The following is a 25,971-nucleotide window of genomic DNA, read 5'->3' on the forward strand; positions in this document are numbered from 1 at the left end:
CCTGTTCAGGGTCCTTCCTGTTCGGAGTCTTCCTCAGAACTTCCCCCCGAGGAGCCACCCCATAAGAGGTCATGCAAGAGGAAGCACCTAGATTCTCCAGAAGAATGAGTCACAGAAGACACAGATTACGATGAAGGGGAAGGTTCCTCCCAGTCACCCCCCCAAAGATGTCTCCATTGGAGACATCCTAGATATATTGAAATAGAGGGGTGATTGGAAGCCCTCAAACCCATCCTCCAAAGAATCTGTGTTCTTGCAAGCTTTTCATGCCCACCCATCTACTTTTTGGGAGACCCAGCCCGCTGACAACTTAGTTAAGCTGATTGTTCAATGAACATGGAAGGCTTCTGACTCCATAAAGCTTATTCCCCGGAGACAGGATAAAATGTTGTCAGTCCCATTGGTCAAAGGGTCTAGCAGTGGATGCCAAGGTGGTGGCAGCGGCCACCAAAAAGAAACTCGCTGAGGAGACTTCAACTGTCCATCCTCCTAACTGAGAGTCCCAGATGATGGACGCGGGTCTTTGCTTCAATGACCTTTGCTATTAGGTCCTTGACCTTCTTGGCACACTTTACTAGACTCCAAAAGAATCTGATAACTGAGCTTTAAGACACCCTTGCAGGAGCAGTATCTGACAGGGTTCGGGATAAGGTTGCTTTTCAGCTTGCCACCCTGGAGTCTATCTCAAATTTGTCCATGTGGCTTACCGCTCATACAGTCGAAGGGATGTCTAGAGCACCAGGTACAGGCATTAGCATTAGGCATCATGCCTGGATGCACTTTTGTGACTTTGCAGAACCCTTTTAAGTCTTCCTTTATCAACTCTCCTGTTGATGGTTCTTCCTTGTTTGGCCTGAAAGTTAGAGACATACTAGCCAGCCAGGTGTGAAAAAGACAGAAGGACATTTTCTGCTGTGGGCGTTAATTTTTCCACTCCACAACAACCTTATTCCAAGAATTAGAGGAGTGAAAAAGGTTTACTATGGCATGTTCGAAAGGGGTCAGTTCGAACAGTTGCAACATCAGAAAATAAGGTTGACTTTGAAAATGGCGGAAGACCGGAATGTCGAAAATAGAAAACACGAAAATGTGTATACAACATTTTCGACATTCCCGTCTTCCACCCGTCTTACTCAGCTTACCGCTACTATTTATGTGGGGGGGACACATTATATATACCAACTTTGAGATCACACTACAGTGAGGAAATGGGGTAGTTCCCTGTTCCTTACTGAAGCACGACATCCCTCCACAGTCCCGGCATGTCACTTGCCGAAAGACTGAGTGCACTACGCAACTCGACTAACCGTGATTGACCACTTTTGGTTCGGTTTCCTGTCCCTTGGAAACCATGATTTCTGACATTGGCCGTTCGACTTACTGCCGTTCACATAAGTCATAATAAACTGTGGAAAAATGTGGTTCAAGAAGACCCAAGGGCCTTTTCTGGACACACGTAGTGAGTATTCCCTCCCCGGGGCAGAGGGGGTAACTCTTCTGGAAGACGCTCTCCCCATGGCAAGGGGGGTCTGCGTAACCAGGGCTCCAGAGATTCATTTTCCAGACAACCCTATCAGCGCTTGTGAATGGAGGCCTGATTGCATACTTCTGGAGACAGTCGGGGGGAAGATTTTCTCTGCACTATTCAGCCTGGCTTATGATAACCTCGGATATGTGGGTGCAGAAAATAATTACCAGAGGTTACCACATCCCCTTCATTATTTTGCCAAAACCCCAAAAGCAAATCCCTGATGTTCCACCAGTCATAGGAATCTAGCAGCAGTAGAGACTCAAAAGCTGCTTCAAAAAAGAGTCATCCATGTATTCCCACCAGACCAAATAGGATCTGAATTCTACTCAAGATTCTTTTTAGAGCTAAAAAAGACATGGGACTTGACATCAATCCTAGATCTTAGCCTAGTGAACAACGTTGTACAACAGACCAAATTAGTTCGGTCTATCCTTCCCTTTTTGGAGGAGAATGATTGGATATGCTCTATAGATCTTCAGGATGCGTATTACCACATAAAAATGGACAAACTCTCCAGATGGTATCCTGCTTCCATCTAGGAGCCAGTCATTACCAATTGCGAGCGCTTCCCTTCGGTCTCACCACAACCCCCAGGGTGTTCATCAAATGCATGGATGTCGTAGCAGCTCATTTGAGACTACAAGGATACCGGGTATTTCCATATCTAGATGACTGGCTCCTCACTGCCCCCTCCAGGCATCTACTGCTTTACGCCATAGACAACATTCTACATCTTGCCAAAACACTAGGGATTTCAGTCAACAAGGAAAAGTCACAATTGTCTCCAGGAGCTGGAGTTCATTGGAGCAAGACTAAATACAGTGTCCTGTGTAGCCTCTCTTCCTCTCCACAGGCTGTTGAAGCTAAAATTGCAAGTTCAAGTAATTATTTCCCAAAACAAAATTCCTTCTCGTCTGGTGCTACAAGCTCTGGGAACCATGGCAGCAACTATAACATTAGTTCCCCTAGCAAACTGTCACATGAGGCTGCTTTAATGGCTGTTGGCATCACAGTGGTCGATTCTAATGCATCCCATGTCCCCATCCAGTCCTGATAACAAATCATTGCAAAAAGGATTTATCTTGGTGGATGAAGCCAGAAGAGAATCTATGGGGTTGTACCTTTTCTCCCTCTCGGCCCAAAGACATAGTGACCACGGATGCTTCCCAGATAGGGTGGGCGGGCATTATCTGGGAAAGACTGTTCAAGGCACTTGGTCCCTGCAAGAGGCCAGTTTGCACATCAGAGTCCTAGAATTGAGGGCAGTGCTTTTAGTGTTGCAAGCATTCCAGTCTGTCCTTCTTTTGGGGACAGTTGCAATCCAATCAAACATGTCTGTAGTCTGGTATATCAACAAACAGGGAGGAATCAGATCCTACCCTCTATGTCAGGAAGCCCTAAGGATTTGGCAATGGGCTATCGCTTCCAACCACTTTCTGATAGCATCACATATCTCGGGGAACTCCAACGTAATTGCGGACAAACTGAGCAGATGCATCCTCCTTCCTCATGGGTGGTCTCTCAGTCTCAACCGTGATGCTCCTTTGCCTTAATTCCTACCTGTGAGGAGTCCCTGAGAGACGCACTTCTTCTCGATTGCCCCCCCCGGGACTTCTGTATGCCTTTCCTCCTATTCCGGTGATCCCCCAGTTTTGTGAGGAAAGCCCAAATGTTGAGAAGCAAAATAATTCTCATTGCACCTTATTGGCCCAGCCATGTCTAGTTCCCTGTTCTTTGGCCTCATCTGGTTCGCCGTTATTGGACTCTAGACCCAGCTCCGGACTTGTTGTCGCACCTCCAGGGCTTGGAAGACCCTCTTCCTAGTAGCTATCACATCTACTAGGAGAATTTCAGAGTTATAAGCTTTATGTGTGAATCATCCCTATATCATTTTTCACAAAGACAAGAGTATCACTCAGAACCAATCCCACCTTCCTTCCCAAAGTGGTATTGGAATCTAATATCAACCAGTCCATAGACTTACCAGTCTTCCCAAATTTTGCAAACAAGGGAGAATACTGTTTATACTTGTTGGACGTCCACAGATAATTATGTTTTTACTTGTACAGAATGAAATATTCTAGAAAATCAGACCAACTACTTTTATCCTTTTCAGGACCCAGATTGGGCAAACCTGTATCAAAGGTAACCTTGTCAAAATGGCTTATGGCTTACAGACGGTGTTACCTTTATCTACAATCAAAATGAACTCAAACTGTCTACTACAGTTAGGGTTCATTCTACCAGATCTGTTTTCACTTCAGCGGTCTTTCATTCCAGGCTTCTGTGGAAGACATATGTGCAGCTACAACTTGGGCTACTCTACATACCTTTATCACCCATTACAAATTAGACATGGTTTCCAGGGGAAGAGCATCCTTTGGCTCTATAGTGCTCAGGAATATCCTTCCTTAGGGCTGCCCATAATCTAAAGTAGCTGGGGACTCTGTTCCATCAGTCAAGAATGAATGAAAATTGACCACATCAGATAAAGAAGTTATGTTCTTACCATAACGTTCCAATTGTGTTGTCAGTCTTTATTCATTCTTGACATCCCACCCTTCTACCCCCTCCAAAAGACTCCTGGAGGTTTGGACCTAGTCCTGGGATGTTATAGGATTATACCTTAGGGCTTCTGTATTTTCTTAACTGCAATGCAAACTTGATCTGAGGTAATGGGAAGAGGGGTATTTTGGGTAGAGCCTTAGCTTGAATGTTTTTGACTGGCGTGAGCTATGTATAATGGCTGAGTCAGTTCCAAGAGGTCAGAAACGAACCCCATCAGTCAAGAATAAATGAAGATGGACAACACAGGTGGAACGTTATTGTAAGAACATAACTTCTTTTTGTTATAAACAAATAGGTTTGAAAAAATGCTGAAAGCTATGAAAAAATATGAAGTTTCTTAAATTTGCAAAGATATTAGCTTGTTTTTTTTCTATTAGCAAATGTTCAGTAGGAGTCAAAAACTCTGTAACTGAAGGCATTCTGTTCTGAGTGAAATTTACAAAGATTCACTACTGACTACTTTTACGTGCTGGAAAACTACCTGCAAGTGCAAGCAGTTAACCTTGACTGTTCTGAGAATTCTTTGCTGAGGGAAATGTAAAATTTAAAGGTACACTGGCAAGCAGTTCAGTGAATAATAATAAAGTTTGAAATTATGGGAAGTGAATAAGAGATATCAGCCTCCCTAGCAGCCTTAATACATTGATGCATTTAATAGAAAGTGTACAATTTAGTTTTAAATCTAGCTAGTTCACTTTTTCTTAGGGCTAAACGTTAATGTTTTCTGAAAGCATCCAAGCTGTTCTTCACATGGGGGTAGATATAAGAAAAGAACAGATAACAATCACTGGCTGTAGCTTGCACTTTAGTGTGGGTAACCATAATTTTAGGTTAGGTAATGTCTGTGGGTGCAGCTGTTGATTTGGGGCAATTGTTCCTATCTGGAGGGTTTCATTTCATTTTTTTTGTGTGTTTGTTCTAAATTAATAGGGGTGACGGGTGTTCAGAAAACGTATTTAGTTTTTGTTTGAGGGATTTCGTTAAAACAAAAAGTCTTAAAACATATGACATAGGTTCAAATGGAGACAGGAATAAACAACTGTATAAAAGATCAGCCTGCCAACCATTAGCTTGTGCATGTAACACAAAAGTTGGAAATACACATTCAAAAAACATGTCCTGTATGATAGGTGGGAAGAGTAGCTTTTTATCATAATGGCTATGCTATCCTTGTTATCTTGCAATGTAAATGACTTTGCAGGTATAGACAAAATGGAAAAAGTATTGAATTATATTTAATGCAGAGTGCAAATAACCGTACTGCTGAGACACATTTGGAAAGAATTGAGCATGTGAATTTGACAAAGAAAGAATTTCAGGATAAACATTCAGCAGACTATCAGGACATAGGAAAAGAAGAGTATCTGTACTAAATGGGAGAAGGGGCTCCAATAGTGATAGAAGAGGAAAAGAAGATAATAATGGTAGATTTGTGGTAGAAAGGGGCTAGTGGCAAGTGAAAAGAATTATGCTGGATTGTATTTATATTCCATCAGAAGCTGCTGTTGTGGAGCTTAATAAAATTTTGGGAAAAATAATCAGCTTTCAGCATGGAATATTGTTTGTAGGTGGGGACTGGACCTTGATTTGCAATAGTGAGGCTGCACCAGGTGGACCTAGAAGGGAAAATATAACAGATGTGGTTAGATTTCTGATTAAATTTATGAAAATATTTGGTATGGAAGATGTGAATTCAGTAGTAGGAACTCAGACATAATTTACATATTATTCCCCAAGGTACAATAACTGGGCTAGACTAGATACAAATTATATTTCACAGGAACATGTGCATTTAATTGAAAGCTTCAACACATATCTAATAACTAATTCAGATCATGCACCAATTAAAACTATGATGAAAATGAAGGATAATGAAGTAAAAATAAGGCACTGGTGCTTTCCCACCTACCAGTTAAAGACAAAGGAATTTAAGGAAGGGACTGTAGAAATTATTCAAGAGTTATTAGGGAAGATTTCTTCAGATGTTATAGCTAGTGAGTGGGATAAAATGAAAATATAGTATAAGAATAGTGTAGAAATAAAAGAGAAAGAAATGTGATTAAGAAGAAGTAAGAATTACTTAGAGGGGCTGACAAAGGTTAAAGTATTGCAGAATAAGGGGTTATCTCACTGAATAAGAAGAAACACAAATGCAGAATGTGAAAGAGGAAATAAGGGAGTACCTGGATAATATGTTTGAGTTTTGAAAGACTGCTGCTAAGCAACTTTTTATAAGAACTTCAGAGCATAAATGCACTTAGCACAGTGACTTAGGCAACACAAAGTAGAAAGGGTTGTTGCCAAATTTAGGGAGCCTATAGCAAGAAAAATAACCAGAGATCCTGTGGAAGTATTAGAGATATTTCAATAATTTTATGAATGTTTGTACAAAGGAGAGAAATGTGGAAATCAATATAGAGTACAAAAGGAGATATTTACAGATGACTTAATTATGCCAAGGTTAGAGGTAGATGAAGCTCATCAACTAACATTTAAGTTGGAATCAGATGAGATAAAATTATTAATGTATAACTAATCTTCAGGAAAGTCTCCAGGAAAAGATGGCATTCTTATGGAAGTATCGAAGTTAGGAGGAAAGAAGGTGATTAAGATCTGGAAGATTTTGTTTAATAGTGTTTTAAAAGGAGGGGAAGCACCAACATCTTAGAAGAAAGCTGTGGTGGCTATATTACCTAAAGACAGTAAAGACCTATCAAACCCAACTTTATATAGAACCATCTACATTTTAAACCATGATTATAAAGTTTATATGTCTATATTAGCTAAAAGAATGGCAAAGGGGTTTCCAAAATTGATATATTGATCATTGTGGTTTTGTGGAGGGAAGGCCAAACATTTGACAGTATTAATAGAACAATGATGATCTAGATGGAAACAGAATGTAAAAAATTGCTGCGCTGTTTTTGTGTATTGATGCAGAGAAAGGATTCAACAGACTAAGCTGGGATTTTTTGAGTTGGGCAGTGGAAGCATTTGCATTTCCTGATGCAATAATAAGGTTAATTAGGAGAATATATGAATTATTGGAGTTAAGAATTAAAACTGGAGGTGTTCCTCTCTGATAGCTTGTGTTTGAGCAGAGGAAGCAGGTGCCGTTTCCCCTTTGTTATTTGCTTTATATTTAGAGCCATTGGCAAAGAAAATAAGGGGCTCAGAAATAAAAGGATATAATTGGTACAGTATCAAGAAAAGTTTACTTTATTTGCAAATGGTATTATTTTGTAACTGATAAATCCAAAAAGGACATTTCAGTGTTGTGGAACATTCTGAGACAGTTTCATGTATTTTCTGGATATGAAATTAATGAAGATAAAACAAAGACTGTAGTCATAAATTACATACCCACACACAAATTGGTTCAGCAATATCCATATTTATGGGAACTCATAAGATGAAGTATTTAGGAGTATGGATTAAAATGGCTTCTGTTATAGTGGCTAATGGTATGTGAGAAGAGACTAAACATAAGGTAATATAAAAACGAAGGTACTGGAAGCTCTTGTTTATGGAGATGGATAGTAAGAAACAAGCAATGAAAATGTTGTAGTCCCTCTTGTTATATATGTGTCTCAGGCCTATTTCTAATAACCAAAGGAGAGGTTGTGAACAATAATAAAGTGTTGAAGGAATTTATCTGGGAGTAGAAGAGGGCAAGAGTTAAGTTGAATACATTGATCCTTCCAATGGAACAAGGTGGTTTGGGATTATTTGATTTGAAGGGATATTTTACAGCTACACAGTTAAGGCTCATATACATAAGACAAGCAGAAGGTTATAATTCAGAATGGAAAGGGATGATGAAGAAGCAGGGGGAAGTTCAAGACATAGCGAGGGAGAGCAGGATTTTGGATGCAGATCCTTAAGGAGAATAATAACAACCTTGCATAATATTATAGTCATAAAGTAGCCAAAAGTATTCTAAGAATTAAGACAACATGAGACTTGAGAAAGGGGATTTTGCCTATAGGAATGACTATATGTAGGGGGTACAGAAAATATGTAAGAAGGGACTGGAATTTATTGGAGAAACTGGCAAAGGAATCATGGTATTGGGTACAAATAACTAGAGAGGGAAAGGTAATAAAAGAGTGAGATGAGGCTAAGTAGATGTTTGGACTGCAGGCTAGAGACCGTCTTTCATACCAGGGACTGATATCAAGGTATAGAAAAGTGAAAGGGATAGAGAAGTTTTAAGTGAAAGACCTGCTCTGGTAGAGTTTTTAGTTGAATCTAGAAAAGAAGCTGCTGTTAAAAAATGGGTAATTCATAAAGTATATAAAATATTGCATGATAACTATTAGAATCAGTCAGAGGAGATTAGAAAAGATTGGAGAGTGAAAAAGCAATTTACAAGTGAATAATGGGAGAACATATATGTAGCTCCCAAGTAAGCAACAAAGTGCAAAAGGTTTAGATTCTTTGTTTGGTAGTGTTTGCATAAGTATTTTTATACCCCAAGAAGACTTCAAAGAAGTTTTCCTTGGGTGGATAGCAAGTGTTGAGGTGTGATAGGGAAGAAAGAGGTAACTAGAAAATATGTTTTGGAAATGTAATAAGTTGGCAGATTTTAAAAATTCTCTCTCTCATAAATATTGCGTGAGTAGCTGTAACAAAATGATTCTTTTGAGATGGGATACGGGATCTGAATTGATTTGAAAGATTAAGCCCATATTAAGTTTGATTCTGTAGGATGTCGAAAAGCAATTAATAGGAAATGGAAATCAAAGTCTAAATCATCTGTATTTGAAGTACTGAATATTATAAAAGAGATAAAACTGGCTGAGGGATCTTTAGAAAAAAGGAGGAGAAAATTACATAAAATAAATTAAATTGTGTGAACAGCATATGAAGAGTAATGTTCAGGAGGAGGAGTGACATTTACTCTTGATAACATGGATAGCTGCATGGCTTACAGATAGGACATGGCAAGTGTCATATAGCAACTGGACAGGTGAAATCCTTGGTTACAGTCAGGGTGTCCCACAGGGCTCCTCCTAGGCCGTTACTTCTTTAGATTGTATCTTTCAAAGTAACTTTTTCATCTGAGGTGTTTACAGTCTATATGCAGATGACCTGAAATTGGGTAAACCAATTACATGTGTTACAGGTAAGGCATGTCTGCAAAATAACTTGGCTAAATTGACCATTTGGGCACAAGAGAATAATATGCTGATAAATACATCAAAAACTAAACATATGAGATTTGGGAAACATAAATTGAAAGGTGAATATTTAATACAGCACACAGTGATTGAAACTGTAGACTCAGTTAAGGACCTTGGTAAATGGGTAGATTCAGCTATGAGTTTTTCTAATCATATCAACCAATTGGTTAATGATAGTTATAGAACTATAGATTGTATAAAAAAGATTTATAAAGTCTAGGAAATCAAAAATGATGAAGTCATCGTTTGTTAGTTACATTAGACCCAAACTTGAATATGGAATAACAATATGGAAACCCTATAAGAAAATTAGCATGAATAAACTGGAAAGAATACAGCAGAAATATACCAAAAGCATCCATGGATGTGAAAATTTAAGTTATTATGAAAGACTATAATATCTGAACTTGTACAGTGTCTCTTACAGATATCTAAGAGGAGATCTTATTCAGGTATATAGGACATTTAGAGACAACTACCTCTAGGAATGTTTGGGGTTATCAAAAAGTACTAGAGAATCATCAGATAACCTATATAGAAGATATAAGAGGGGGTCCTAATGGAGAGATGAAAAGTCAGCAAGCAAAGGAGAGCAGTAGTGCTGAAATTGAATTCATCCTCTCAAGTCTTGGTGAGTGCCTTCACAAGGTGGACCCTGTTTTTCACAAAGTCTCACCAAGCCGACACTGATATATAGACTGTATTTATATAGCATATATCATGGACAGAAGTAAGTTAAAAACAAAAAAAGATAGCTGGGTGCACAAGATCTAGGATAAAAAGTGCCCAATCCTGGTAGGTGCACTGGTGCCAGGACTGGAAAAAATGACAGTGTAGAATCCTCAAAATTCATAAACATTCCTACAATGGGGCCAGGCCCAGGGGGAGGATGCCCCCCCCTCCCCTTTGTAGAAGGAAGTAGCAGTCCACAAAAATCACAAAACTTGATTGGCCAAAGAAGAACCATAAAGATGATAGAGTGGACTACTGAGGATTAGAAAGAAATTATGTATTGTTACTATTATGTAAAAAGCCCAGAATTTCCAGACACAAGATATACAAAACAATTAAGAGAGAAATTAGAGGAAAGAAAAATACTTCCGCAGGAAAAACTGTCAGAAGCTTCAAATAAAAAATTGTGTTCATTAATATAACATATTTTTGAAAAACAGCATATAGATCAAAAAACTTTGATCTGTTTGGAAAATGAAGCATCTGAGGAAGTGCAAAAATATAAACAACAAACCGTAGAGATATTTGAAAAATATAAAAAAGAAATATGGACATCGGAAAGAAAGAGAGATTTGATATGGTGCAATATTTATGCAAATGAGAAAGCCAAGTTAACTAATATAGAGAAGGCAGTCTTAAAGATATTCGAAGAGAAATACAGGCAAAGGCATCCAGATATGGAAAATTTCACAGTAAAAAATTAATATCACAAAGATGTAAATGTGGAAAAGAAGATTAGTAAAGCAGAAGTTAAAGAAATAGAAGTTGAAGTTATGGAGTGTGTGCGAAGTGAAGAATTTAATGTAGACGGTCTAACACAGACTATATCACAGTATGATGGAGTGAGTCCCCAGAATAAGGAAAAGCAAGAAGATCAGGAGACATGTGAAGAAGAAATATGGACATGGTAAAGGAAAAGAGATTTAATATGGTGTAATATTTATCCAAAGGAGAAAGCAAAACTAACCAATACAAAAAGAGCAGTACCAAAGATATTTGAAGAGAAATACAGGCAAAGGAATCCAGATATGGAAAACTTTACAATACAAAAAATAAGAAGACTAAGAGGAAAAGTAGAAAAAGAGGTTAGTAATGGAGAAGTCAAAGAAAAATTAGAGAAATTGAGGTCATGGAGCAACTGCAGAGAGAAGGATTCAGTGTAGAAAATCAAATTTAGAAAGCACCACAACAGGATAAAGCAATGGATATCCAAATTAAGGGGAAACCAGTAGAACAGGAAGCAATTGGTCAAGTGCCATATCAAGATATTTTGGAGCCTTCCACAGGAAACCACTATAAACGTTCACTTGAAGCTAGACAGCAAGGAAAGGAACAGGAAACTGTGGAAACTCTGATGCAGTCAATGTTGAGGAGTGATAGACCACTGAGTTCCCATATGACAGAGCAACAGATGACACAGGACAAAATTGAAGTGAATATTCCACAGGAAGATGCTGTAGAACTTTCTATAGAATGCCCGCAGGAAAAGGAAAACAAGGGATGTGCCCTCAGTTTGGAAGAAAATGATCTAAGAGAAGAGTTGCTTGATTTAACGGACATGGATAGATATATTAAGATCAATGAGAGAAATAGACTGCAGAAAGTCAATAAAACCCAAAAAGTAAGAAGCCTGATAAAACAAATGAATGCAGTAATTAGGACTGTCGATGGAGATCCATGTGATATAACAGAAGTAAACAGGATATACTACTGTGCTGCTAAATTAATAACTGATAAAGTTCTACCACAAGATCACAGGATAGTGAGGGAAAGGAGGGGGCGAAAGCGAATACCATCATGGAAATATCGAATAGAAAAAACTATAAAGCAATTAAGACAAGAGGTGCCACTGTTAAAAGATTATAGAAAAGGGAATAGATCAACAAAAATACAAAGAAAGATAGATGTGATTAAAGCAATGCACAGTGCTAAAACAGACCAGGATCTATCATGCACTATCGCAAATTGTTTGTGTCTTTCGGCTTTTCCCGGTTAGGGGTTGCCACAGCGGAACTCCGGTCCGCTAATGATTGGTAGTGGATTTTTACGTACCGCGTTACCAGCCCTGATGCACAACCTTCAACGAAGGCACGCCCCATTCACGTATGCCTCCACACAGAAGACGCTCTAGCTGAGAATCGAACGGGACAACGTCTTGCTATGAGGCGACAACGCTACCGCAGCACCACCACCGCAGTCATAACAAACTAAAAATTTCATCACAGGCAGAAAAAGTTAGAAGATACACAGATAAATATAAGGGAAAAATACAAAATAAGCAATTTCTTGATGACCCAAAAAAGGTTATATAGAGAATTAGGAAATAAGGTAAAAGGAATTGAAAGACTGCCAAAAAAAGGGGAAGTAGATGCATTTTGGAGAAGTATCTATGAGGATCCTGTGGAACATAACAAAGATGCTAAATGGATAGAAGAAGTAAAAGAAAGAATAAGTAGTTTAAAGGTACAGGATATGAAATGGGATGAAATAACAGCCAGAGAGATTGAAAAAAAGTTAAGAAAAGCCTGTAACTGGAAAACCCCATGTCAGATGCAGTACCTAACTTTTGGTTAAAAGTATTAACATCTTTGCACGAGGATAGTAAGAACTATTTATATGCGCACCCCGAACAGACTCTACACTGGCTAACAACAGGCAAAACAATGTTCTTACTTAAGAGTGAACCTGCAAGCTACCCAAAAAATTATAGACCAATAAATTGCCTTCTGACGATGTATAAACTATACACGGGAATTGATGCTGACAGAGTTTATAGTCATTTAGAAGAAAACTCAATTATGGTAGTAGAACAAAAGGGCAATAAAAGAAAGTCATATGGAAAAAGGATAATTTGTTGTTAAATAAAGTTATAGTGGAGAACTGTAAAAAGGGGAAGAATCTAATTATGGTATGGATTGACTACAAAAAAACATTTAATAGTGTCTCACATTCATGGATAAAAGAGTGCTTAAAAATGTATAAGATACACCGTACACTGTTTGACTACATTACAGTAACCATGAAACAATGGCAGACCACTTTGCAATTAAGCCATGATAAAGGACAGATTATTATCCTAGGGATCAAAATTCAAAGGGGGATATTCCAGGATGACCCTCTTCTCACCATTCCTATTCTGCCTTGCCATTAATCCATTAAGCTGTTTACATAACAGCTTAGGCCATGGCTACAATTTGGCTCCTAGAAAACAGCAAAGTCTAATGACTTCTCATCTTCTCGTTGTTGATGATTTAAAACTATAGCCCATCAGATGAGGAACTGAAAGCACAGCTGCAGGTTGTCAAAACTTTTTCAGATGATATTAGAATGTCATTTGGTCTTGATAAATGTGCAAAAGTGACCTTTAAAGCAGGAAAACTTCAGCAACAGGAGAACATCAGTTTGGGACAAGAATGTGATATAAAAGAACTTGAGCAAGAGGGAGTGTATAAATACTTGGGAACTGATGAAGGATCAGCAATAAAACATGAACAAATGTGAATAAAACTCAGTAAAGAATACTTTAGAAGACTTAAATTAATTCTGAGAACAGCTTTGACATCTAGGAACAAGATCCAAATCAATTTGCTCTTTCTGTTCTAACGTACAGTTTTGGAGTGATTGACTGGCCTCAAAAAGTGTTGGATAGATTAGATATTAAAACAAGAAGGATGCTTCATGCTCACCAAATGATTTATAAAAATCAGTGTATACCAAGATTATATATTCCCCGTTCCGAAGGAGAGATGGGCCTCCTTGAAATTGATTACATGTATAGATCTGCAATTGTGGGACTCCACACATATCTACTGACCACAAGATCCAAATGTAGTGAAAGTTTTGAAGCTTGAAGAGAATAAATCCAAGATGACTTCTGTGCTTAATTTATCATAAGCATATCGAAGTCAAGCAGGAATGGAAATCAAACCAGAAGTAGATAAAAACCAGGTAGCAACTGAATGTGCCATAAAACAAAAAAAAAAAAAGAATATAAGGTGAAGGACCAGATGAGAAGGCAAGAAATGTGGAAAAAATATAAATGTATTTGCAAGTATAGAAAACTTCTGGAAGAGCCTCATGTTGATCAAGAATGAACACAGGAATGGTTAAGGAGAGGCAAATTCAAACCAAGAAATGAAAGGTTAATATTGGCAGCCGAAGAGAATGGGCAATGTGCACGCTGGTTTACAAAGTCCATTGAACATGCGGGAGAAACGGATAAATGTAGGTTTTCTAAAACCAAATTGGAAACAGTCACACACCTTGTTGCTGGTTGCCACACACTAATGGCAGAAGGACTGTATACTGAAAGGCATAATAATGTGACAAGACTATTGCACTGGGGATTGTGCAAATATTATGGTATTGAAGCGGCTGAAAAACACTGGAAACATGAGCTACAAAGCATCATACAAAATTATGAAGTTTATATCACATGGGATCAGCCATTACCAACAGTTCAAAAGATAGATGCTAGAAAACCTGGTATAGTGGTCCAAGAAAAGAAGAGAAAAGTAGCATTGATCATTGAAATCACCACACCCAGTGACTATAGTGTCTTGCGTACAGAGAGACACAAAGTCATAAAATACCAGTATCTGCAGGCAGAAATGAGAGCAATGTGGAAGAAATATACCCGGACAGTTCCAACAGTAGTAGGAGCAACAGGTCTTATAAAAAAGAATTTATAATCATATTTAGATATGTTACCAATCCATGTAACTCCATACGGATTGCAAAAGGAGTCATTACTGGGCACATTATGGGTGCCGCAAAGAGCACTTTTGTCTGACATCAAAGACTGAAACAATACTAATTTCATGAACTTTAATCGTACTTTGACTTAGGAATGGGGTCCATTCCCGTCATGGTATTAGAAACCAAAAATATTTGGAGACATTAAAAAAGATTCAGAAGAATTAATCTTGAAAACAGCACTGACATCTAGGAACAAAATCGAAGCTAAAAACCAATTTGCTCTTCCTGTCCTAACTTACAGTTTTGGAGTGATTGACTGGCCCCAAAATGTGTTGGATAGATTAGATAGGAAAACAAGAAGGATGCTTCATGCTCACCAAATGATTTATAAAAATCAGTGTATACCAAGATTATATATTCCCCGTTCTGAAGGAGGTATGGGCCTCCTTGAAATTGATTCTCATGTATAGATCTGGAATCATGGGACTCCACACATATCTGCTGACCTCACAAGACCCAAATGTAGTGAATGTTTTGAAATATGAGGAGAATAAATCTAAGATGACTTCTCTGCTTAATCTAGCAGAAGCATATTGGCATCAAGCAGGAATGGAAATCAAACCAGAAGTAGATAAAAATCAGGCAGCAACTGAATGTGCCAAAAAACAAAAGAAAGAATATAAGGTGAGGGACCAGATGAGAAGGCAAGAAGTGTGGAAAATGTATAAATATAGTAGCAAGTATACTGTAGAAAACTTCTGGAAGAACCTCATGTTGATCAGGAACGAACGCAGGAATGGTTGAGGAGAGGCAAATTCAAACCAAGAGAAGAAAGGTGGTGGCCCAAAATAGTGGGCTGCATACACATTGGTTTACAAATTCCATTGAACATGTGAGAGAAACAGACAAATGTAGGTTTTGTAAAACCAAATTGGAAACAGTCACACACCTCATTGCTGGTTGTGATATACTAATGGCAGAAAGATTGTATACCGAAAGGCATAATAATGTGGCAAGACTGTTGTACTGGGGAATGTGCAAACATTATGGTATTGAAGTGGCTGAAAAACACTGGAAATGAACCACAAAGCATCATAGAAAATGATAAAGTTTATATCACATGGGATCACCCATTACCAGCAGTTCAAAAGATAGATGGTAGAAAACCAGATATAGTGGTCCAAGAAAAGAAGACAGAAGTAGGATTGATCATTGAAATTTCCACACCCAGTTACTACAGTGTGTTGTGTACAGAGAGACACAAAGTCATGTCATAAAATATCAGGATTTGCAGGCAAAAATGAGAGCAATGTGGAAGAAAGATACCCAGACAATTCCAATAGTAGTAGGAGCAATTAATCTTATAAAAAAGAATCTACAACCATATTTAGATATGTTACCAATCTATGTAACCCTGTATGAATTGCAGAAGGAGTCATTACTAGGCACATTGCTGGTGCTGCATAGGTCACTCCTGACTAACATCAAAGACTGAAACAATACTAATTTCATGAACTTTAACCGTACTTAGACTTAGGAATGGGGTCCACTCCTGTCGTGGTTTTAGAAACCCAAAAGACTTGGAGAAATTAAAAGAGATTCTATAGGAATGAGAAGTGTACTAACTGGTTCTCTGACAGAATAGGTGATCCATGGAAAAGACTGCCAAATTGCATTAAAGCAAGTACTAGTTTAGATATTTTTAAGAACAGCCTGGCCACTTATTATGGGAACAAGTGTTTTGATATGTTGGCAAGCTAGAAGGGCATTAATGTCCATGCTTGAAATATCTGTATATATATATATATATATATATATATATATATATATATATATATATATGTATATATCTATGTATGTATATATCTATGTATGTATATATGTATGTTTAAAGGTAGGTAGGAATTCATTAATTTATGTATTGTTGGACAGATGATAGTTACAAAGAAAGAAAGGATATGTGATGTATAATGTATGCAAATGGAAAAATGTTAATATGGTTTGCTTGCTTTACCATTAATGTATGTTTACATGTGTTTTAAGTGAGAATTTAATAAAGGTATTTTAAAAAAAAAAGAATGTTAAGAAATTTTCTATACTGAAAGATGACATGACTACAACAACCAACAAAATTCAAGGCAGCATGGATTCTTAGAGTAACCACATAAAGGAGATCTAAAAAAGTGAACTAGACAATGAAAGAATTCCACTTTTGGGGTAAATTGGGTTGAGACAACTTTTCTTTCAATAATGAATATAGCACCATTTTATAATGCAGGCTTATAAAAAATGGATAGCTTAGGCACAGTGATTAAAGTGGAATATATGTTTCATGCTAATTAATGTCCTTATCACACATTTTGAGTTTTGTTTCTGGGCATTTCAGCAAGCATCTCACATATCATTCATAAATGCCTAATTAAATCTGTTACTTCATTAGTCTGACTAGCCAGTGTGATCATTACCATATAACACTCCATACTGTTAACAAGCTACCCGTAGCAGAACAGTCCAGACTTTTGCTTCTTTCCTTACTTCAGGATTTTCTGTTTTCTAATATTGTCTGCTTCTAGCTAGTAAACATACTGTAGTGAAATCATGGTACTTATTGAGATTTCAGGACAGTGGGACACTTTTTAAACTAGACCCTATACAACTTTCATCTTAGAAGACAGGGCTTTCTCTTCTTTAAGACCTTATTTCTGAAACAAATTTCCTAGCATGCCGAGGGTCAGCTGTTATTTAATTTACTAACAGAAAATACCAAATGTTGTTTGAGGTGCTATTTTATATTTGTAATTTAATGTATGTGAATTGCATTAGTTTGCCTTTCTGTAGCTTAACGACATAAGGTGAGCCATCTTTGCAGTGAGACAATAGTTTTTGACTCTGCATTAGTAACTCTTTCATTCTCTAGCATTTAATAGCACTTATCTGAACATGACTTCATAGTCACTGCTAATGCCAGGCTACCACTGAATATCTGAAGAGTGAGTGTACCTAATGAAGGCTTGGAAACCGATGTTCATTTGCAGGCAAAATTTAACCTTCACTGACAGAGACAACATGTTGTGTGCTCTGGTAGTGTACATGTGTGTACCTTTAAAAAAACTGCTTTGTAACAGTCCTTCTCCTATTCCACTTTAGCAGGTTAAGGAGTTTATGCTAACTGAAAACATGAACTTGGCATTTCCTGACTTTGTATCGCTCAATTTTCTTCTGAGACAGAGGCAGAGAGAAACAGGGCATGCATGACAGATTGATACTGAGATATAACAGGACAGCCAGTGAAACAGAGGTAAAACAGCACATTTCATTACCAACTGCTGTTTCACCATAAACAAGAATAGAAACGAGAGGACAGGCATCATGGGCAGATGAATATAGTCACGCAAGGATTTTTGTGGCTTGGGGAGGGTATCAAGATTTTATATGCATGCATAGAATAGCAATCCATTTTTATCAGTCTTGCAAACAAAATACAATTTATGTTGATAAGTTAGACAAACAGTTCAGGAATAAATTTCCACACATACTTAGGGTAGCGTTGTCGCCTCACAGTTAGACGTTGCCCGTTCGATTCTCAGTTAGAGCGTCTTCTGTGTGACGACGTGTGAATGGGCGTTCCTTCTTTGAAGGTTGTGCGTTAGGCCCGGCAAGCCAGCACGTAAAACTCTACTACCAATCATTAGTGGACCGGAGTTCCGCTGTGGCGACCCCTAACAGGGAAAAGCCGAAAGACACAAACAAACTTAGGGATTCCTGGGACTTTCTCGGTAATTAAAGTCAGATTTTTTCTACCCTGACTAGTACTTAGTAACTATTGATGTAGTGGATTTATTCTCCTGCATCCCACAACAAATAGGTTTAATGTGGTTCAATGATATTTTATGTGGCTGTGAATGTTTATCCAACAAAAACATCAATATTATTAATTCAGTTATGGAGATTGTTGCAACTAATAATTTTGTATTCTTTAAAAGAGAATATTTTAGACAGGCAAGTGGAGTAGCCATGGGTGCCACTTGTGCTCCCATATATGCAGATGCAGTTATGTGCTACTGGGAACATGAGCAAGTGTTCAGTTTTAGCTTTTTTTCTCATGTTATTGCCTACCTTCACTTTTTGGATTACAACTTTTATGATATGGAAAGGAAATTATGATGAATTAACAGCATTTATTGCACATATTAATTCTACTACCCATTTTTGAAGTTTACTTATCATTTTTCAAAATCCACAATTAATTATTTGCCATCCCATTGCTTAAGGATTTAGAAATTTCAGTCTACAATTAATAGAAAATCTATTTTATCTAATGTGTACTTGCATTATAATCGTTGTCATCCATACAAACAAAAAAGGAGTTTAGTGAAAGGACAGATGGTGAGGCTATCCAGAATAATTTCTGATGACAACAATTTCAGCAAAGAGATTGATAAACTGATTATATATGCTGTTTTTAGCTAGAGACTACCCCTTAGTATGCTCAAAGATACAAAAAATGAACTTATGTATGGTAGCGGCTTCTTCAGAGCAGGGAGTGACCACGGTTCTGAGGCAGTCCTTCTTGGTTACAGGCTTCCTTCCCTCTTGGGAGGGGGCAGATTTCCAGGCTATGAAGAGGGCCTTGTCCACTGTGGGCATTCAGTTGGTTCCTTCCCTGTTGGTGCAAATTCCTGAACCTTTCTCTCAACCAGATCTTCTGATCTCAACTCCTGGACAGTGAGCGCCAAGGCCACAGGAGACACCTGTTTATGTATTGTCTTCTTCTGATACCTCCCCAGATCATCCCACTGAGAAGGTTCCTCAGAAGGGGAAGTGTAAGAGGAAACAGTTAGATTCTCTAGAGGAATCCATCAGAGACCTCTTGGGTTACTGTGCCTCCTGACGAGGTAATTAAGTTGATCTTGCAGTGGGTGTGGAAGGTTCCTGGCACCATAGAACCTATTCCCAAGTGGCCAGACAAAATTGTTTCTGAACCAGAAGACCATCAATTTTGGGCAAACGGATTACCAGTAGATGCCATGGTGGTAGCGACAGCCACAAAAAAGGGAATTGGCAGATGAAATTTTCACTATCCATCCTCCCAATACAGAGTGTCGGGTGATGGATATGTTAGGAAAGCGGGTTTACGCTTCATTGTCTTTTGATTTGCAGTCTTTGAACTTTATGGCACACTTCTGCAGACTTCAGAAGGATCTGATTAAAGAGCTATCACATATCCTTGCAGGAGCCATGTCTGAAGCAGTCCAAGATAAGGTTGCTTCTCAGATGGCCACCCTAGAGTCCATTTCAAATTCCTACATGAGGCTCATAGCACATGCAACCGAAGGGACGACTACAGCAGTGGGATCAGGCATAGCCTGTAGGAGACACACCTGGATGCACTTATGTGAATTTGCAGAGCCATTCCAGTATTCATTCTTCAGTGTCCCCTTTGATGGATCATCTCTTTTTCCCCCTAAAGTTCAAGAAACTTTGTCCAGGTGTGAGAAAGATGGAAAAACCCTTTCTGCAGTGGGCATATGTTTTTCTACTCCTCAATGGTCCTCTGCAGGAAGCAAAGGAGTAGGAAAATGTGTCTTGAAAGTCCCAAGGGCCTTTTCAGGACACACATGGCAGTGGCTCTCCCAGGGGCAGAGGGGAGAGCTTTAACGGAAGACACCATCTACAAGGCAGAAGTGGCCTACAAAGTCACAGTTCCAGGGACACTTTTCTGGAAAATCCTACCAGCGCTCCTGAAATGAGGCCCGTTTGCTTTCCTCTGGAAGCAGTTGGGGGGGGGTCTATCCTTGCACCAACACGCCTGGTTCCAAATAACTTCAGATGTTTGGGTGCAAAGGATTATAACCAGAGGATAACCCATACCCTTTCTCTCTTTTCCAAACAATTCCAACAGAATCCCCAATGTTCCACCCAGTTAGGGGAAACCATCCATACTAGAAATTCAAAAACTGCTTCAAAAAAGAGTCATCTAAGAGGTCCCACCAAATCCGGAGTTTACTCAAGTTTCTTTTTAGTGCCAAAGAAGACCGGGGACTGGAGACCAGTTTGGGATCTGAGTTTTTTGAGTAAGTCCATTCAACAAACAAAATTCAGGATGGTCACAGTTCAGTCTAGTCTCCCGTTTCTAGGGAAATATGATTGGATGTGCTCAATAGAGCTCCAGGACGCGTAGTGCCACATAAAAATGGACAAGCACTCCAGCAGATTTCTCCACTTCTGGATGGGAGCCAGTCATTATCAGTTCAGAGCTCTGCCCTTTGGCCTCACCACAGCCCCCAGGGTGTTCACCAAATGCATGGCAGTAGTAGCAGCTCACTTGAGACTGCAAGGATTCCGGGTGTTTCAGTACTTAGATGACTGGCTCATTACTGCTCTCACCAGGCATCTTCTAAAACAAGCAAGAGACTACATTCTTCAGACCTGCGATAACCTGGGCATTACCGTAAATTGCAAAAAAAATCACACCTGACTCCAGCACAAATTTTAGAGTTCATAGGAACAGTGCTGAATACTAATACTTGCATAGCTTCCCTTCTCCTTCCAAGACTACAAAAGATCAAGACCCAAGTAAAAAAGATTGTCAGGAACAAGAGAGTAGCTGCACGATTAGTCTTACAGGCCTTAGACTCGATGAAGGCAGCCATTACTTTAGTTCCTCTAGCAAGATTTCACATGAGAATTCTTCATTGGCTTCTAGCTTCTCAATTGTCCAAACTGTATCAGAAAATGTCAGATCAGATTTTGATTACCAGTCATTGCAAGAAAGACCTAGCTTGGTGGTCTCAGTCAGACGAAATTCTCTTGGGCTGTCCCTTTGTTCCTTCTCAACCCTGAACCATAGTGACCACAGACGCCAACCAAATGGAGTGGAGTGGAGAGCATTATCTGGGCAAGACTGTCCAAGGCACTTGGTCCCCCATGGAGGCCAACTTGCATATCAGTGTTGTAGAGCTGAGGGCAGTGCTTTTAGCATCGCAAGCCTTTCAGACTGCTTTTCCCTTGGGAACAATTGTGATTTCTTGCTGTCGCAGTTGTACCTGTGTTTTATTAAACTGCTGTAACTTTGATGGTTAGACTTCTGGTTATTTATTTTGTATTTTACATTTGTTTGCCCACCTACAGAGGTTGTTTGTGTTTTCTGGGGGGATTTTGTAAATAATTATATGTACTTGGTGAACATCAAAATGATTTGTGTAAGATGCCTGTGTTACAAATGTATTAGAACTGTATGTCATATGTATATCAAACTGCTTGTACAGACATGTGTGTTGAAAAGGTATTTTATAAAGAAAGTGTTTGTGTTTGAAATGCATCCACAGTGTGCCCTGCTGGAAGAAAACAGAAATGTACACTCCATGTTGTAACTGTCTAAATGTATGTATTTTAACAGTGGAAACAGTGGAAACCCCAGGGTTGGGATGGTGGCGTAATGGTTAAGGTGTTTGCCTTACAAACACAAGGTGCAGGGTTTGAGTCTCACAAAGGATAATTGGCTAGGCTTACAATGGCTCACAAGGGCAGTTAGCCTAGTACTAACCTATGAACTGGAATACAGGAGGTTAACTTCAGTCTAACAATTTTAGGAAAATAGCTGAAATTAAATTACTTTATAGGCTACACAATAAAAGGTGGTATCTTTCAGTTTTCAAGGCAGCTAGAGACACAGAGTCTGTGCTGAGAAGATTTCTGTATTGTCTTCGGAGTGAACTAATTACTACCTGTGAAAGCATGAAGGAATGCAATTGTTTTATGACTTCCAGCATCTGCCAAAGATCTGATGTCTATGTATATTTACAGGTAGATGCTAAATATTGCCAGCTTCCAGCAGTGGGGTTTCACCTGGGAACTAGAGTTAGATGACAAGAAATGATATAATTCTGCAAGCTATCCCAGCAGTAATATTTACAACATTAATTTGAGAAGTCTCTTAGTGAGACAGAGCATTCTGCATTCTGTCTTGGACCTGACAATGACTAGAAGATCTATTCACCACATCTGCCTTGCCTCTGTTAGTAAGTTCTAAGGTTATAGTAATTCTCTTAGATACAGTCAGAAATATAGTGAATTAGTTTAGATATTTTTGTTTATTTGAGACTGTCCTGCAATGTTGTTTTAAACCTTTCCTGTGGTTTTGAACTCTGATGTCACTGTGAATATATATTTAGTATTGTCTTGTTCTTTTATTATTTATTATTAAATATATTTAAACCTTTCATTGTGGCTGATCTGTGTAGAGATATTTAAGTTTTGATAGTACTTGCTTATTTATTTGGTGACACTGCATGGGCCACTCCTTACAGCCTTGCTCTTGGTCAAGCTGCCATTTGTGTTAATATTAATATTACATGGTAAGATTGGACACCCTTTGTTAAGGGCCTTAAAGTAGCTGAGAAGGAGTGACTGGTGGCAGCAATAACTACCTTATAGTCTGGGTAGAAGAAGGCATAGCAAGTATACCACTGCCAACCTTTCCCAGGTGTGTGTGTGTGTGTGTGTGTGTGTGTGTGTGTGTGTGTGTGTGTGTGTGTGTGTGTGTGTGTGTGTGTGTGTGTGTGTGTGTGTGTGTGTGTGTGTGTGTGTGTGTGTGTGTAAATCAAAATCTCAAAGAGTGTGTGTGGGTGTATCAGCTACGTGGGCAGGGACATAAAGCAGTGGTTGGACAGAGAGAGTGTTGAAGGACTTGGCTTGGAACCCTGGCTAAGGACTCAGCTCTATAGCAGTGCCAGTGGTGAGTCTTATTGGGGATATGGAGAAAGGTAGACGAACCAGCCCCGGACTGAATGTGGTCTGTGTGTGCTCTTCAGGGAAATTGCCCTTGATGCAGAGAGCTGCATCTGGAAATACTGTGTGTGCACCTGTCATCCTCCCAGTGAATGTTCCCCACTGTTGCCATTGGTAAGGATTGAGGCTCCTTGATTACTGGTTGGCAGTGGTGGGTCATCACAATACTAATAAGGTTGAAGTGCAAAGTAATTCTCATTGCTCCCGTCTGGCCTTGACAGATTTGGTTCCCCTTTCTTTGGCCTTATCTGATTCAACAACCTTGGACTCTGGACCCAGATCTAGATCTCCTAACCCATCAAGAGGGGTTAGTTCACCCAAACCTTCAAAACCTCAGGCTGACAGCTTGGCTTCTCCAGTTCCACTAATTGCCAGGCATAATTCGCAATTTTCCCCACTTCATAAGATCATTCTGGCATCACACAAACCCTCCATTAGGCAACTCTACAAGAGTAAGTGGCAGAAATGTTCCTACTGGGCTCGTGATAATAACACTGATCCTTTCTATCAACAAATTGTTAGAATTTTTAGCTTTACTCTTTGAAGAAGGAGCATCTGCCTCTACTATTAGGGTTCAGCTAATGGCTATTTCAAACTTTCGTAATGGGTTCAAGAGATATTCATTAATTTCTCATAAATTTTGCAAAGCATTCTTAAGAGAGACATTGTTGTTAAAACCTCCATATAAAGATCCATTTGTACCCTGGGATATTACCTTAGTGTTACAAATGATAGTACATTTCCTCTTTGAGTCTACTGCCAGCTGTGACCTAACATTTTTATCTTGGAGAACTATTTTTCTGGTTGCAATTACATCTGCCAGAAGAATTTCAGAAATTCAAGCCATACCTTGCAAACCACCATATTTGATATTTCACAAAGACAGTTTCCTTGAGGATGAACCCTTCCTTTCTGCTAAAGGTGGTGTCAGAGACAAATATTAATGAGACAATCAATTTACCAGTCTTTTTTTCCCAATTTCTCAAACAAAGATGAATACTCTTTGCATTTATTGGACATCTACAGACAATTGTGATTCTATCTCTATAGAATGAAAGATAATAGAAAATCTGACCAACTATTTGTTTCCTTTTCAAATACCAGAATGGGTAAACCAGTATCTGTGGTTACCCTGTACATCCTTCATATACAATAAGAGGAAAGTTGAATTGGCTGGGTCTGTCAGGGAATAATCTACTAGAGCTATAGCTGCTTCAATTTGTCATTCGAAGACTTCCATGGATGATATTTGTGCAGCTGCGACATGGGCTTCTCCACATACCTTTATTACTCATTAGAAATTGGATTCAGTCTCTAGGGGAAGAGCATCCTTTGGTTCTGTGGTGCTTAGGAATATCCTTCTGTGAGTCCTCCCAAGACACAAGGTAGCTGAGGGCTCTGTCCCATATGTCAAGGAATAAATAAGATTGACAACATCAGATAAAGAAGTTATGTACTTACCATAATGTTCCATCTGTGTTGTCGATCTTCATATATCCTTGACTCCCCACCCTCCATCCCCTTCAAGTCTGAACTCCTGGTAGAACAAAATCTAGTACTAGTTATGGATTGTTTCATATATAACACTAGGTATGGTCTCCACTAAAGTGATACTAGGTTTACATCCTTACATGTTTATCTGCAAACTCGATCTGTGGTAAATTGGAGAGGAGCACTCTGGGTAGGACTTAAGCTCGAGAGTTTTTGGTTCTTGCAGGTTGTAGTAATGACCAAGTCATTTCTGATGCTTGGAACCGAACCCATATGTCAAGGATAAATGAAGATTGACAACACAGATTGAACATTATGGTAAGTACATAACTTATTTTTCTGCCCATTATGAACTTATGATCTCACCTTTGCATGAAGACGTATGCATTCAATGGAGCTAAAGTTTCCCCTGCTCCACTTCCATACTGCTGCCTACAGTATGTGCCATCAACATTTCAAAAAATCTACTGCATTTTAGGTTATTAAATATAAACTTTAATTTCATAGCTGGCATATCCACAGCAGGTAAATAAATAAAATTAAATATCCATCCCATGGCGTCAGTATCCTGCTTATGTGGGCTACCAATATATAATACCCAAATCAAGGGGTAAAAAGGTCACACAAACAAACCATTCAGCAAAAACTGTAAGAAAAACCCAGACAAGGTACAGTTTTTATTGTATGATACCTTAAAACTTCTGTAATGGAGGTCCATGGAATATATGCAAATGGCCCCTTAAGGACATTAAATGTTTCAGCTACATGGCTTCTGAATGTCCATGACTTTTACTTTTTAAGTCTTTATGGTTATATTCAGACCAATAAAGCCAGACTCCATTGGTTGAGTTTTTCTGGCAGTTTTTACTGAGCAGTTTATCTATGTTACGCTTTTACCCTTTGGTTTAGATGTTAATTGAGATATTTTGCAGGCAGCTTAATCTGTATGAGCATCAGCTGGATTTAAACACCATG

General features: G+C 38.7%; 1 protein-coding gene across 1 annotated transcript in view; it reads left to right on the plus strand.

Annotated features, from left to right (window-relative positions):
• HMCN1 (hemicentin 1) overlaps positions 1–25,971 on the plus strand; it is a 5,606,893-nt gene that overhangs the window by 5,399,097 nt on the left and 181,825 nt on the right. The gene's annotated exons all lie outside the window — the stretch shown is intronic.

Source organism: Protopterus annectens, chromosome 10.part0 (genome assembly GCF_019279795.1).
Source record: "Protopterus annectens isolate FY-2018-M chromosome 10.part0, PAN1.0, whole genome shotgun sequence".
Classification (NCBI taxonomy): domain Eukaryota; kingdom Metazoa; phylum Chordata; order Ceratodontiformes; family Protopteridae; genus Protopterus; species Protopterus annectens.